This window comes from Pocillopora verrucosa, chromosome 7 (genome assembly GCF_036669915.1).
Source record: "Pocillopora verrucosa isolate sample1 chromosome 7, ASM3666991v2, whole genome shotgun sequence".
In the NCBI taxonomy this organism is placed as follows: Eukaryota; Metazoa; Cnidaria; class Anthozoa; order Scleractinia; family Pocilloporidae; genus Pocillopora; species Pocillopora verrucosa.
This window is the reverse complement of record NC_089318.1, coordinates 11,947,999-11,963,570: the sequence shown is the minus strand read 5'-3', so window position 1 is coordinate 11,963,570 and position 15,572 is coordinate 11,947,999. Positions and strand designations below refer to the sequence as shown.

The following is a 15,572-nucleotide window of genomic DNA, read 5'->3' as shown; positions in this document are numbered from 1 at the left end:
CTATCTACCTAATGGATTGTTTGCCAACTTGACTAATCTGGAGTGGCTGTACGTTAAAATGAGCAGATGCCTCACTTATTGTTACAATAACTGCTGTCCATAACAATTACCAACTATTTATGTGAAAACTAACACTATCTGAGATCGCTGTATGCTAAACACAAGTTCGCCCAACTTATCGTTAAGGAGAGTCGTTGCAGTAAAAGTGTCACTTGAAAAGCTCGACTGTTTCAGAACCAGAGTGCCAGTTATGCGCCAAAAATTGGTTGCTAGTCGAAATGCTTTATTTCTATAAACGTTACATCATTATCAGCGCCATGCGAAACACCTATAGTATTTTTTGCACTAAAAATCAGCTCGAACTTCAAGAGCTGCATCCAAGGCCAAAATTAGATTACTAGTAAGTAACCAATCAGAGTGCTTGCACTCTGTTGAGTTAAAGTCAGTGAATTCAGTTGTATCAAATGTTATACTTTTTCGTAGGGATTTGTCTTCAAATGCACTCACTTCTCCATCTGACTTTGCTAACTTGCATAGGCTGGAATTCTTGTACGTACCAGCAGTACTTTATGTAGTAAAGTGGGAATGTTGAGAAGAAAATATCAATCTGCATTTTTTAGTTAACATTTGAAATGGGGCTTGAAAACAATGATACTGAAGTTGAAGGCTAGGTGGTTATGATCAGGCAGCCGATACACGCCTTTACTGAAGAAAAGAGAGTGTTGAAGACAGTGTGATATGATTAATGACTAGACATTGACTATATTAGAACAATAAATTTTTTTTTCTACGCAGGGATTTATTCTGGAATGAACTAGCCTTTCTGCATCGTAAGGCTTTTCGTATGCTTTTCAAGTCACTGCGCAGAATGTAAGGGACTAAAACTACCGTTTCTCTTTATTGATTTCTTAACCACTGTTAACTGATTTGAGCAATTGCATTGGTGTTAAAGTCCTTTGCAATTGGAGGGTCATTGGTTCAGATGTCCTTGCTACTTTTGTTTTGAAGGCTTATTTGACAAATAGAGAAGCCCTGACTGTGCTCTGTTCTATTGTAAAGCACGCAGGAGGCGGCTAGAGCATGAAAGAAGTGTAGGGAGAAACACGATACATAGTCGAGTGTTTCTCCCCACGAAATCCTCTTGAAGCTTCTAGCTTGCAAAACTCCATCGCGAAGTGTTTTTTTGTTTTGTTAGCTTTCTCAACAGGAACCGTTTAGAGCGAATTCCCTTCAGAGCCTTTTTCTATGTGACATCTTTAGACTTACTGTAAGTAAATTTTTATATAACCATTATTCCATGACCTTTTATTAGAGATAAAATATCAAAGATGCGGGTTAAGAGGAGGAGGCCACGGCAAAGGCAAAAACGTTTCTATTTTTGTGGATTAAAGCCTAACCCTCAATTGCTTTATGGCGACGGCAAAAGGGCACAGAGGCTATCGGATTTTCCCTCTTTTCCAATATCCCAAATCACCCCCGTAAGACAATTCTTTCTGGCAATTTATTCTCACATTTTCAATTACGAACAGCCGAAAGCAGATGACGAAAAGTTTAATTTCTCCTTTTGCCTTATCCGTATACGCAGTGTTTGATCTCTTATTTGACAGTCGTTTTAGCCGAGGTTTGGTTAAAATTAGATTGAAATGATTTGAAACAGCCCGCAATTCTGCTATGATAAATTAGTTCTACCGGCCGCTCATCGTCAAAAAAAAAAAAAAAAACACGTGAAAACTGGTTCCCTTCAATAATCGCAAGGTAACAGGTCACCAAAACAGCCGGCTGTCATTAGGACATTCTTAAATTTCACAACCAGATTTTTAAATTATCAACTTACAACCTTTCGCAAATTTTAATTCGGAAATGAGACATCGAGCTTGTCGAGAGAAATGTGCGCAAATATTGGGTGACATGGAATCTTCCGAGCTTCGTACAAAATAGTGATTATGATGAAAATAATAATAGTAATCATAACAACAATGGTTCGCTCTTCCTTTCCCAATTAAAATCATGTGGTAAAAGCAATTGATCTTTACTTTTATGGTGAACAGGATGTATTCAAAGCAGTCTCAATGATCATTGAGTATTTTGGGCCAAAATTTCATTTTCAACCCAACGATGAACTATAACTTCCGGAAACTGTTTTGATTTCGTACACGATCTCTCTTAGTAGAGATGGCGGAACTGATGTAAATTTCTCAGACAAAAAGGCGCCTTTTGGTCAACAAAACAAAAGCTTACGAGTACTTGACAAGTATGGCTCTTCTTAATACAGCTTTCATTGTAAATGACTTAATTCAAGAAAACACCAGCGATTTGCTAATGTCCCTTTGCGTGTCATGTCTCATTTGAATTGGTATCTTACCTGTACAAAGATCCTGTTAACATTGCAAGCTTTGAGCTTGCAAAGTATAATTATATATAATTACGATTTCTTCTTCGTCTCCTTTATCCTTCCAGAACATTATCTGATAACCCATTGAAGGTAATCGAGCCACAGGCCTTTCGTTTTGAGTCTGGTAAAGTGCAAATGTAAGTTAACGCGAATTTTTAATTGAATGTCATAAATCTTGATTTAGCAGTTGCTCAGCCTTTGGGAAATGTGAAATAAGGAAAAAGATGCAAACCCAAGTGGTCCTTCTCGAAGAACGATTAAGATAATAATAATACAAATTTAGAAAACCAATGGAACTAAGCGATGATTCAATTCCAGCGAACCTTGTCCAATTGTGAACGGGGCAAATGTCCCTAAGAGATATTATATATTTCGTTAGAGCGGTCTAACTGCTACACTTCATTAGTCTGGGATATCTTTCTTTTTCTTCGTCTTTATAACAGATTTCTGCTACGGACGATGTTAAAGTCATTCACCTCCGCATCCCTTACAGGCCTTACCGTCGTCAGCTTCAAATTGTGACGTATTTTGTATTTCTTCAAGTCATTATCCACACCTTAGTCCCCATAGACCCTCAGAGTGCTCACACCTCATCTGACGGCCATATCTATGCCAGCTTTATTTGTTCGGTCCTATGAAGTTTCTTTGGCCACATTTTGTTTTAATCATCATGAAAGACACTTTACTTAATGGTGGATTTCTATTTTATTCGTTATTTCAAATAGAATATAGCAGTTGTATGGGTTTATCCAAGGCTGATTTTATCGATTAGTTTTGGACATTCTTGAATCAATTTTTTTTGTTATATTGATAAATGACGTTATATTTAAGGATTGTTTAGAATGCCTCTGTGGTAGGGTCTCATTGGCTTTAAAGAAATGGGGTAAGGCCTCTTCCATTTGAAGCCGGGTTAAGGAAGTTCTCGATCGAGCTCTTGAATGTTGAGGATTTAATATGACATTGAAGTCTCAGTTTGGGAAGCTCTTTTCCGAAAGTCTCAGCCAAAGTGTCTATTCCTCTTACATACAAAGTTTCTCCATTTAGTTGACCAACTTTCATGCGTTTTTTTCTTGCTGCAAGCTGACCTTCATCAATTAATTGTCAAGTTTCGATCTGTGGTCCCAATTGTTTGAATTACTCTTTTAACTCCTGACACTCTTGCTAAAATAAATGCTCTCTCGCTTAATGTATCTATGCAGCTTGTATCTAATTACTGTACTTTGCTAAAAAAGCTTTCCAAACCATCTTTGATGATTACATCACCAAACAATATAAAAATAATTTATGCAGAAAATTTCCAAAGGTAATCAATAATCAGAATGATGTATATAGGAATGTCCAATACTAATACTACGAAAAAATCATCCCTGGATGAGCTCATACAACTGCTATCCTTCCTTCCCTTCCTCTCTCCTTAATATACGGTTGAATTGCTACACCCCTGATTATGTTTAATGAAGTGTTTGGCTCACAGAGAGTCCAGTTGACGTTATATCAGTATTTTAGTTTCATGTGTAAGCCTTTCCTCAGACTTTTGCACCGTTAACTTTTGCGTGATAAAAGCCATTCCCCTCCTATCCACTTTGCCGGTCCGCCGATATATTACTTTCGCAAAGAAAATCAAGAAAACCAACTTCCACTTGAAAACTATCCAAATAGAACCTTAATGTGAATGACATTCTCCAAGATTTGAACCAGTGGTCTACTCTCTGTTCCCTCATTTTGACTAGGTTTTGGTAAGACACACCTATCTCGACATTATTATGACAGGAAAAAGCATTCGTACTTAAAAATTGCATAATTTTACGAAAATTGTCTGAGAGAGGGTTTTAAACCAGAGAATAGCAAGTTGAAATTTGTTGCAGAAAATAAGTATCCTTTTAGCTCGTTCTGCAATGTTAACTTGAAAGCTTGACAAAATCTAAGCGACGTTCTTTCGATGTTGTTGCAGTGTTTCATGGAAAAGAATTGCGAGAACTATGAATTATTTCATTCCGGGAGGCAACATCACAATTTATCTGTAAAGAAACCATGTATCATTCTGAATATTGTAGATCTTTACATCTCACAATATAGCACATTGAAACAAGTGCTACAAGCAGCCACAATGGGGGGTGCCCTGTAAAATACCGAATCGAGCACCATACCGAAAGAGTAAGACGCATAAACTATCATTGATTATGACATGTGAGATTCCTAAGCGTGCCGAATAAAGTACGAGACTTGAAGTCAATCTTACTTACATGTGCGTGCCGAATAGGGTACAAGTGTTGTAGACAGTCTCACTCGACATGTGCGTTTTCTGTGCGTGTCAAATAGAGTGCGAGACTTGCATTCAATCTTACTTGACATATGCAATTCTGTGCGTGCCGAATAGAGTGTGTGTTGTAGTCAATCTCACTCGGCATGTGAGTTTTCTATGCGTACTGAACAAAGTACGAGACTTGTAGTCGCCTTACTATACATGTGCATTTTGTGTCTGTGCCGAATAGAGCACGAGACTTGTAGTCAATCTCACTTGACATGTGCCTTTTGTGAGTGCCGAATAGAGTACGAGTGTTGTAGTCAATCTCATTCGACATATGCGTTTTCTGTGCGTGCCGAATAGAGTACGAGTTCTGAAGTCAATTTCATTCGGCATGTAAGTTTTCTGTGAGTCCCGATTGCGAGAGTCAATCATAGATATATATATATATATATATATATATATATGACATATGCGTTTTCTAAGTGTGCCGAAATTAATGCGAGACTTGAAATCAACTCGTTTGATATGTGTGTTTTCTGTGCATGCTGAATAGAGTGTAAATTTTGAGGCAATCGTACTTGACATGTGTTTTTTGAGAGTGCTAAATAGAGTGCGAGACTTGAAGTCAATCTTATTTAACATGTGTGTTTCCTGAGTGTGCCAAATAAAATGCGAGACTTGAAGTCAATGTTATTTGACATGTACGTTTTCTGAACGTGTTGAATAGAGTGTGAGATCAGTAATTAGTTCCAGTGACTGGAGGGTGTGGTGCGAGTTTTTCTTCAAACACCAAAACGAACTCTTTTGGAAGAGTAACTCTGATAAGCTCAGATATAGGGCAAACTAAACCAAGAGATGTGGTGTTGATTGCAAATAGGACCCGAACTTTGCTCATTACGTATTGTTCACCTGCGAAGAATTTGGTGCGATCACCTTTCATTACGCAATGTCAAGTAACTAGCACTAAAAATATATTCAGTTGTCCATGTTCCTTAGGTTAGGTTTAGTTAAGTAAGTTAGTAGTTAAAGGGGTAAGTTTCTAAAGAAACTGTGGTGCTGCGTCGGTGGGAGAGTATAGCAGGTAATTTAGTGTTAACAACTCAGTTGAAAACGTAAATTGGCCACCGTAAAGCTGACGTTTCGAGCGTTAACCCTTCGTCAGAGCGATTGGAAGGGCTAACGCTCGAAACGTCAGCTTTACGGTGGCCAATTTACGTTTTCAACTCAGTTGCTAACACTAAATTACTTGCTAAGTTAGTAACTGTGTATCTAGCGAAAAGTTTTTCACGTTCTCTTTAAAACGTTGTTCTTTGCTTAAACATAACAAAAGTTGAGTAGGGGTATGTGTGCGCCACATCGAGTGGAATCGAACTTTCGGTCAAACCGATGATTTTCCATTTACAGATACATTCTAGAGGTACTCGCCGAGGAAACGATAAAGTTCCAATTCATGGAACGGGAAAGCTTTGACTATGATATAGTTAAAGGTAAAGCGCTACCAAAGGATGAGGCGTTAAACACCAGGTTTATTTCGAAGAGATGGAATAAGCTGCTTCCAAAATTAAAATATCTATCTGTGTCAGTTATAAAAGTGAGAGGTAGATTCGAATATCATATCTGATGACGAGTTTGTCGAGATAACTCCTTGAACAATAAGATATGATGACGTTCCTTGCCTGTAAAGCAGAAAATCAATATCAGGAAAGTATAAGGAGCGTGCATGTACTCTTCGGACATCCTGATAAGTTCCTTACTCGTTTTGACGAATAATATGCGAAGAGGATCGCACGCAAATAACTGATGGGATTCTTATTATATCTAAACAGTTCAAATCAGTCTCATAAGGGGAACGATATGAATTGCTGTCGTGTTGAAAAGTTGTCACAATCCCGATATCATACGGTATTAAACAAAACAAAGCGTTGGCAGAGTTCTTTGAGGTTCACAAGTAGTTTCTTTATCGGCTATCACATTCTTCGCCTACTTAAACATTTATCAACTTTGGAGAATATTACTACGTTATCTTTACCTAATACTTGTATTATCTTTGCCTTGAAAGCCTATTTCGGTTACCGTATTTTTTTTCGGTTATAAGGCGCAGCAAAGAAAAGAAAGAAATTTTGCCTTATCACCTTTGAATTGTCTCAAACTCGGGGTGCGTCTTATTGCCAAGTATTTTCATGCAACGAAATTCAAGAATGTCCTATTTTCTAACTTTAGCCTGGTATAAAAAAAGATAAATAGAAAGAAGGCTGGGAATATTGGTTATTGACTTTACTCGACTTGGTGGTTCTGAAAAGAACCGTTCTATTAATACTGGTGCAGGTACGTTTTATTCTCCTTCTTCGCCTTCACTGTCGGTCTCGAATTCATTGTCAATAATCTCCTCTGCATCTTCCGTCTCTTCATTCTCTTCTTCCCAAACTACATCGTCTTCTGAGCCGTCTAGCGCATTCGCGATTCCACAGGATTTGAACGACTTCTCAATTAAATCTTGAGGAATTCCGTTCCGGGCGCGATTGATCCAGGTCAACACCAGTTCTTCGCTCGGCGATCTCTTCTTTCCAGATGGGGTATACGTGAACGGGCTATTTACCATCCATGTTTCATACAGCATTCGGAGTTTGGCTTTGAAAGGCTTGTTTATGCACTTGGCTAGGGGCTGCAAAACTGACGTCAGGCCACCGGGAATAACAGTAACATCAACAGTTTGTCTCGCAAGGAGGTCCTTGACAGCGTCGGTCAATTGACCACGAAAAGAATCCCAAACCAAAAGTGCTCTCTGATGTGGCGTGAATCGGAGATTTTTCCGAATCCAATTTTTTGCTCCTATAAAAGAAAAAGAGAGAAACAACTTTGATTAGGCCTACGGCAAAAACAACTTTTTAAAACGTACTGCTTATCAGATCGATTTGATCGATATCGGAAGTGTCAATTAAAGCCCACGTGCTTGGAAATATGATATGAATGATATCACAATTCTGAGAAATCCCCGCGCCGTATAACTTTTCGATTGAAAGATAAATAAACGAGGAAAGAAAAATACCTTCTTCGTCCATCCATCCTTTCTTATGTACCGAGACCTGCATACAAAGCCATTTCATACAATAAATAACATTTTCATCATAGGACCTTGTTGTTGTCCTTGTTCTGTTGGAAAAATTTTCGCGACCTACATTTGAATAACGCTACTTGAGTATTTATTAAACAGGGTAAGAATTAGGAGACCCGCAGTCACTCAATTTACTCAACGTTACACTTGAAGTGTAGCGTCCTGTGGGTAGTTTTGACTTTTTGTAAAACGAGTGCCCTAAAGATTGGACAAGAATTCAACGCCAAACAAACTTTGTCACCGAAAGGACAGCGTTTAAAGCGAGGTCAATTCAGTCATAATTTATGCGACGTGCTCTTTTCGGCATGGTGCTCTATTCGGCATTTTTCGTGGCCTGAGTGTATTCCGTGTTTTTCGTGTTGAAGATGTTTCCTGACTGGAGTTTAAACTGGGCTTTAGGGTCCTGACAAGTTTCCATTTCCCCTGAATGGAGATTTCCCTTCGATGGAGGAAACAAAGGTTAACAATTTTTTACGGGACCAACGTTTGTGTCCCCCAAATTAAGGAGTCTGTCACAAAGGAAAGATCATAATCACGTTGACAGAGGTCTTGGAACTTGCAAAGATTCTCAGCGCGCAGCAGTTTTGATAAAGAGTCTATTGATCAATTGCCAATTCCACGCTTGTGAAATTACATTCCATGACACTTAGACTGGGTTTACATTAGAAGAAATCGTTCCGGCTTCATTTCCCCGTTTACACACGAGTAGACCGTACTGAAATAAAATCGTGTCCCTGTAGATTTTGAATCCGAAATTCCGAGTTGGAAATTCGAATCCGGAAACGTTTGAGTCCGGAAAGCTTATTCGTGTACAACGTTTTGAAGAACGAATCTGGATTCTTTTCGCATACGATCTTTAAAGTTTGTTGTCGACCCAAAATGGCGTGACATTGCTGGCGATAGCAGATTATCTCATTTTGTTATAGTTTCATGCAGTCAATTTCAATATGGCTCAGACTGTCTCACTCTCGAGAAAACGAAAATTGTTGTCGCAGACACTATTAACGTCGGCCACATTTTATCGTAAACGAGAAAGACCTCGTAAACCTAGTCTAGTTCGAATAGCAATACAGAGAATATTTGTTCGTTAAAAGAAAACGATGCAGCATGATGTTTCGCTACATTACTACAAAAAATACTCATCCCTTTTCATTGTTAGGAACTCTCTTGATTCAGACAACGAAGCTATCAAAGTTCACGCTGATGAAATCTATGAGGAAAGATTCAGCTTCCTTCAAATGGCGCTGTTCAGCATGGGATTCAGACGAACTGAAAACCACTCATACTTTATATTTCGACCATGTCCTTTGGGAACGTTCTCGAACTCTGCTAAAGAAAACGACAGGGAGTGTATAGAATGCCCTCCAGGTATGTGTTATCGATGATAATGCTTGAAATTATCGAGTAAAAGCATCTCATTGCAAGTGGCGAAGTAACTGCTGAAGTCTATAAATACTTGATCTGTAACGACTGGTCACATATCTAGTAATGGAAGCAATAGATACAATTATGATTATGGAAACTAGCATCAGTTACCTCTACGCGCCATAATCGTTTTGGGTGACTGCTAATGTAGGTAAGGGGAAGAATTCACAAGAATAGAAACCAGAGTGTTTTAACAGTGCGTGCTTTATCGATTTATGACAAAACATAAAGCCTTTTTTTGTTACAGAAGTACGTTGTATTCATTAACTAAGGAAGTTTGCGGGAATGAACATTTTTCTAAGCCAGCACGTTCAATAATTTTCTATCGTGGGGCGGGTCTGGGCCGCAAAATATTGTTTGAGGCCCTACTCCTCCCACCCGCTCTGCCACCTTGGATTAGTAAAAGTACCCAATTGCCGTACAATTCAAAATAAACCAAACCGAACGACGATGATACTGGGTTACAGAGTACACGTATTAAAATAACAAATACCTTTCTCGAAAAGTTTGAGACAAAATTTTTATAAAGAAACTAGAATGTTTAAACAGCCTTCCACTTCTCTTTTTTTTTTTCTACAGGTGGTTTTTACTCCGACACTCTTGGTTACGTGGCCGACAGCTGTAAAATTTGTCCAAACGGTTCTTACGTGGCATATGACAAAAATCCTGGAAAATCAGTGTTGGATTGCAAGACATGTCCTGACGGTAATAACCCAGCATGTAGTTTTATCAGCATCACTTACTCATTGTATTTTATTCACATTAACATACGCATATACCATTTATAATAAACGGTTTTTGAGGTCTATGGTTATGGGGATGTTCCAAGTGTCTTATTGATCAGCACGCACGTCTAACCACAATGATTCAAGCTTCTAATTTCAAAGTGGAAACCTGAAAAATAGGTACTAAATGTGTCTTGCCAACATTTTCTTTGAGCATGACTTCTTTGTTCATCGAATTTACGAAAACGCGTGCTTGCTTTTTAAGGAAGATGTGTATTCTTCCTTTTACAATAAAATAAGCGGATGTAAGTGTGCCTTTCCCCGAGCAACAACTGTTTTTCGGACACAAATGTTTTATTAGACATTATTGCGACCGATAGGTAGAAGATATCGTAAACAACACTAACCCAATGAAATTTCCTATTTACTACTCAAGTGATCTTCTTTAAACACCAGCTTTGTACGGTTTGTTTCTGTAAATTATCCCGATTAAGAAGAAGAAGAGATTTACCGGTTTTAAAAGGGTTACTTCTCTTTACTTAGTTTACCTGCAATTAAAAATATTTGAAAAGGTTCTACATAAAAACACACTGAACTTTTCGTGTGAGTTTTCTTACCTTTAGATTATAATTTCGAGCCTAAAAAGCATTTTTTCTTGATAGAAACGGAGACAGACTTTTTTGCCGGATATTGTGCTTGCCCATGCCTAGAAGGACATTATCGAACCCATCTATTCGACAAATGTTTGAAATGTCAAAGTGGACTGGTATGCCAAGACGACTATGCCTTATTAGAACCTGGTTATTGGTGGCAGTGGCGTAATTATACTTCTAAACATCGTTGTGAATATTTCATAAAAAATGTCATAAAATCTTCACTTGCATTGGATAATTTCTCGGTACAGTACCCTTATCCGATTCCAATACTCTACAGATGCCAGGTTAAATTTTCTTGCAGAGGCGGTTTAAATTCATCATGCGGGGATGGATATCGCGGTCCAATTTGCGCTGTATGCAGTCCAGGGTACCACAAGCAATTTCACTCCTGCAAAATATGTCCTTCACGAGCCTGGATCACATCACAGTTGTTGATTCTTGCTTCTATTTTAATTTTACTGTTTGCCCTTCTGGTGTGGAGAAAAAAAACTAATCTTTCAGAAGAAAAGTGACTCCAACTCATGGACAATTTTCTATCGAAACTAAAGATCTTGATTGGTTTTTACCAAGTCACTCATGGCTTTCTAGACGTTTTCTCTTACATTGAGTGGCCAGATTCATTGCAAGTCGTCTCTAAGTATTCCGGACTATTACAGATAAATTTGCTTCAGATAGCACCGATTCATTGCCTTTTTCAAGAATTTAACGTGGATGCTTTTGGAGACATGTTTGTAATCTTGTCAATCAATGCCATTGCCATTGTCGGTGCGGGTGTGATTTATGGTGTTCGGAAAATATTTATCATAAGAAACCAGGAACTGAATGAAGAGGAAAAGTCAAGTCAAATTTCACAGACGAAAGTTCTTATTTACAGAAACGTGTTTTTTTTCCTCTACGTGACCTACTTGAGTACCTGTTCGAAAACAGCCAGTGTTCTACCGTTTGCCTGCCAGAAACTGTGCAAAGATAACAAAGAAGAGCTGTGTGACGAGTACCTGAAAGTAGATTACAGCATAACATGCCAAGGACCAAATTACAGCCATTTGGTGATTGTTGCGTACATTTCAGCTGCATACATCTTTGCTTTACCTGCTGTTTCTCTCTTTGCCCATTGGAGGCATCGGAAATTAATCTTAACCAAGGGAGATGGTGATGATGGCTTAAATCTAGAGGTTGTTAACGGAGTGCGATTTCTCTTCGAAAATTACAAACCTCGTTCCTGGTATTGGGAACTATTGAAATGTCTCGCAAATTCATTCTTACATCCGGTCTCATTCTCGTGAGTCAAGAAAGCAGATCCTACATTGGTTTAGCCTGGGTTATTGCCGGTATGTATGCAGTGCTTTTCTGTTGGATCAAACCCATGCAAGACCCTTTTGAGAACAAACTCATGTCCACTTCACTCGCCGTGACTATTGTAAACCTGGGTATTGGTGCTGTGAGTAGAATTCCCGCGGAGAACGTATCAGACGCGGTGGATCATCACAAGGACGCTTTGGCAATGAAAATACTGATTCTTGGGGCAAATACTCTTGTGATTGGGCTTCTTGTTGGTAAGATATATTTAGTGTTACGAAAAAAAAAACTCAACAGAAACATTTATCAGTGGTATGATTAAAAAACTTCAATGAAATTTGAAATGATTTATGGCATTGAAACATAAAACTTTAAAAACGAACGATAAAATCCGACGTTTCAGAGTAGTCATGACGTTCACCATCATTCCAAATATGGCAACAGCATCTAACTTCCTGGACACGCTTAACAAGGCACATTCCTCCGTAAAATTCACGATGGAAACCGTATGCAATGGCATGCTCCCATTTCTGGGTATCCAGTTGCTTAGCCGATCGTCTCAAATAGAGATAAAGGTGTTCATAAAACCCACTAATTCAAGTCTACTCTTGCACTATCAGAGTCATGTTGACATTTGGTACGAAAAGGGGCTACTTAGAACTATGTTTGATCGAGCACATCGTTTATCTTCATCTTGGTCACGTTTCTCCGACAAATGTGACTAATTGAAGACAGTATTCTCACGTTTGAAGTACCCCAGACACCTCGTTAAGTCTGTCATTAAAAGTTTCGTTGACTCAAAGGCTTGTGACCAGCGGCAGCTTTTGTCACCATCTAAAGAGAAAGATGACACGGTTCGAGTAATTTTGCCACTTAGAGACCAAATAGCATATTGCCAAACACTACAAGAACGTGCACGGGACGATGCCTCAGAACCTGCTAAAGCGTTTCGAAGTGCTCAAGAAATGCAGAAACAAATTTGACTGTTCAGTGTACGAAAAGCTTCTAATAAGAGCTTTAAAGCCAAGTCTCAACGTGCAATCAGACTCCATTCGGGCGGAAGTATTTTCATTATGTTCGCACCCATTGATGTTAATTCTTCGCGTCAAAATCGCTTTAAATGCTGTAATTTGCATGTTCTTTTATATATTTTACCTTGATAATGGAGTCATGACTACTCCCAAACGTCGGATTTTATCGTTCGTTTTACCGTTGTAGATTTATAGCATTGAGCTGCTTTCGAACCCTATCCCAACTGAAAAAAGTAACTTTAAGGTCGTAACCTGGTTTTCTGATTTTTAAACCCTGCGCAGAACCTTTTTTTTCATAAACTGCGATATTTTTGTTCATTAGGCCTCCCTCTTTAGTGATGTTTAGTTCTCTTTTGTTCTTCTTTTTTAAAACTGAGAAAAAAATTCTATGAATAACATGCCTGTGACGTAACGCAGCTCTCGTGTTTTCGTCTTTCCATCTTCCGCAGTGATAGCAACTCACGTTGAGGTAGTTTCTGATAGTAAAAGTATCAATACCGTAACTCAACAGAAAAAGACTTACCTTTCAACTGAGCACATGATGTGGGAAATTCAGCCTCTTAGCTCAATTCGTTTTGCCGTTAACATTTATAATACTACCATATAGTGTGTGTATACTATGCTTTAGTAAAGAAACTTATATTATTATAACTTATATTATTTCATTCATTTCCATTCTAGTTCAATACTTGGCGTACTTACATCAGTTCTTCAAAGAGTGGCGCAAAAATCCAACATGGTCTTTCTCTTGCTGCTTGGCCTTACTTCTTCCCCTCAATGACCTGCAAGGTGAAATTCGTGGAATTGTTGGTAAGAACATGCTGAAAACACAGCTTCAGTCAGGTGTCACTGGGAAACCATCCATTGCTGCGAAAGATAGTGGAGCATTGAGTTTTTCTTCTTTCCATGAGGACAGTAGGCGCCGAGACGATTCAGAAAAATCCAGAATGACCAAAATCGGCAACACTAAATGTGACCGTGGAACAAACAGAGGTATTTCTTCCTGCATGTGGAGGCAGCATTTATGCCTGTGAGTGTAGTAAAAATTCCTTAGCGAACGCCTCAATGAGCGGATTTCTCTAATTCACGGCTTGTTATCCTTCTAACTCATTGGAGTAATCATCATTCTATTATCGTAGTAAACGTCACCTCGCTAATTGATGTGTATGGTCTCATAATTGTCTGTTTTTTGCTTTGATTCCTTGATTTTGGGGTGGAGGGGTGCGGGTTGGGGTAAGGGATGCACTGGTGGCTTTTTCGTTTTTATCATTAAGCAAGTGAAAATGTTTCAGTGAAGCATCTCTCTTTAATTTGCATCACCTCTATTTTAACTACCATTTACTCGCTCAAAAATTGTTCAGTTTATGGAAGATCTTGCCGTATTTATAGCCCTAAATCATTCGGGTTCTTTCGGAATGCATTTCGTTAAGTTTAAAAAAAATACGTATGTTATTCATCAGCTAAGGGTCGGTCCGTACGGTGAAAAACTGTGACCTCGGCCTTAAAGACCTCGGTCACAGTTTTTCACCATACGGACCTCCCAGCCAGCAAATAACATATATATCTTTCAGATTATGAATTTTTCGATGGAGAATTTTTGATAGGCGCGATGTACTGTATGCTTTAGGAAATGACAAAGTTGAGAATGACCAGCCGCCTGAAGCTGTAAATGTGCTTTACTGGTTTGAAAAGGTCCCTTACCTGTTGTGCTGAAAACGAAGGAGAGCCCTGCTGATTATCATTGTCATGAGAAATAGTTCCATGAGGGAAAACATTCATACAAAACGTACACACAAACAATAAATCAATTTAAGTCTATGTTAAACATTGAACAGTGTAAGGTTTTCATTTCTGAAGCTTATCTCTGACTGAACCACTCACTGATCTCCAAACTTGATGGTGAGAATTTGCACTTAAAGGATGCTTTAAGCACCGTAATCATTATTATATCAAATAATTTATAACAGTGTTACATATTCATCTCTATTCAATCATCTTTTAAAAAAATCATGTGGGGATGTAGCTGACTGACGAGCTGGTGAAACTAGCTCACCCTCGCAATTTATAGCTCCCAAATGTAAGAGTCCCATTTGGACCAATAGGAGGATGTGTTTCTTGGGTGGCCTTAGTTCAACTTCCCAAACGCCCCTTTTCAATGTAAATTGCCAGCTGGTTTGCTGGGTAAGGGTGCTCTTGGTTGGCATTTCTTCTGTTTTTCTCTTTTGCTATTTTTGTGTTAATTTTTGTTTCGTTGTTTAATGTCGAAAGATTGTTCATGTTCAAGAAGTTTCTGTTCCAACATAAATCCTTGTAAACTCATGGTTTCCAATACAAAGTTCTCAACGCTAATTTAACGAGCCTTCATCCTACCACTGAATTTTTTGCAGCGGGAATCGGTAATCTGGTTGCAAAATGTCCTTTTCGTTTAAGTTGCTGAGTTTATCTCAAACGCTCAAGTGATTTATTTTTGGCCTATGTTTTTTGAAAAAAAGCAATTTTCGGTACCAGCTATTTTGAGCTGGCAAATGTTTTCAAACCGATGCTTTTGAATGTGAGGTGTAATTGACCTAATGTGCAGCTAAATGACTCATATATTGCCAAGTTTAGAATTAATTAGGTTTTTCTGATAGATTTACATTGTTATTCTTTGTTTCAAGATGGTTCGTATTTATTTACTGACAAATACC

At 38.4% G+C, this 15,572-nt stretch overlaps 1 pseudogene; it reads left to right on the top strand.

Moving 5' to 3' along the window:
* The first annotated feature begins 2,851 nt into the window (after positions 1 to 2,851).
* On the top strand, positions 2,852 to 13,919 carry LOC131775765 (uncharacterized; annotated as a pseudogene).
* Positions 13,920 to 15,572: the final 1,653 nt, after the last annotated feature.